A 1,619-nucleotide genomic window follows, 5' to 3' on the forward strand; every position below is an offset into this window, starting at 1 on the left:
CCTAATGAGGAACCATGGGAATCTGAGGCTCACACTGAGGCCATAGAGATTCCATTGAATTTACTTCTGCCATTCATGAGCTCTGATGAGTATTCTTCCTCTGAAGAGGATGAGTATGTCACTGAAGAGCAAGTTGCTAAATACCTTGGAGCAATCATGAAGCTAAATGACAAGTTGTTTGGAAATGAAACTTGGGAGGATGAACCCCCTTTGTTCACCAAAGAACTGGATGACTTGTCTGGGCAGAAATTGCCTCAAAAGAGACAGGATCCTGGGAAGTTTTCAATACCTTGTACCATTGGCACCATGACCTTCAAGAAGGCCTTGTGTGACCTAGGGTCAAGTGTAAACCTCATGCCTCTCTCTGTAATGGAGAGGCTAGGGATCTTTGAGGTGCAAGCTGCAAAAATCTCACTAGAGATGGCAGACAACTCAAGAAAACAAGCTTATGGACTTGTAGAGGATGTTCTGGTGAAAGTTGAAGATCATTACATCCCTGCTGATTTCATAGTCCTAGAGACTGGAAAGTGCATGGATGAATCCATCATCCTTGGCAGACCCTTCCTAGCCACAGCAAAGGCTGTGATTGATGTTGATAGAGGAGAATTGATCATTCAAGTGAATGAAGAATCCTTTGTGTTTAAGGCTCAAGGATACCCATCTGTCACCATGGAGAGGAAGCATGAAGAGCTTCTCTCAAAACAGAGTCAAACAAAGCCCCCACAGTCAAACTCTAAGTTTGGTGTTGGGAGGCCACAACCAACTTCTAAGTTTGGTGTTGAACCCCCACATTCAAACTCTAAGTTTGGTGTTGGGAGGTTCCAACATTGCTCTGAGCACCTGTAAGGCTCCATGAGAGTCCTCTGTCAAGCTACTGACATTAAAGAAGCATTTGTTGGGAGGCAACCCAATGTTATATTTTATCTATTTTCTTTTGTTATTTTATGTTTTCTGTAGGTTGATGATCATGAGAAGTCACAAAATCAATTGAAAAAGCAAGAACAGAAAGAAAAACAGGAAGAAAAACAGCACACCCTGGAGGAAGAACCTACTGGCATTTAAACGCCAGTAAGGCTAGCAGATGGGCGTTTAACACCCAGTCTGGCACCATTCTGAGTGTTTAACGCCAGAAAGGGGCACCAGACTGGCGTTAAACGCCAGAAAAGGGCAAGCACTTGGCGTTAAACGCCAGAAATGGGCACCAGCCCGGCGTTTAAGGCCAGAATTGGCTCAAAACGTATTTTTGCATGACATTTGGTGCAGGGATGACTTTTCCTTGACACCTCAGGATCTGTGGACCCCACAGGATCCCCACCTACCCTACCACTCTCTCTCTTCTTCACCCATTCACCAATCACCTCAACACCTCTTCCCCAAAAACCCTTCACCTATCAAATCCATTCTTTCTCTTCACCACTCACATCTATCCTTCATAAAACCCCACCTACCTCACCCTTCAAATTCAAACAACTTTCCCTCCCAAACCCACCCATACATGACCGAACCATGAGCCCCCCACTCCTATATAAACCCATCTTCACTCCTTCATTTTCACACAACCTAAACACCACTTCTCCCCCTCCATCTCCTTCATTTCTTCTTCTTCTACTCTCTTCTTT

This window comes from Arachis duranensis, chromosome 7 (assembly GCF_000817695.3).
Source record: "Arachis duranensis cultivar V14167 chromosome 7, aradu.V14167.gnm2.J7QH, whole genome shotgun sequence".
In the NCBI taxonomy this organism is placed as follows: domain Eukaryota; kingdom Viridiplantae; phylum Streptophyta; class Magnoliopsida; order Fabales; family Fabaceae; genus Arachis; species Arachis duranensis.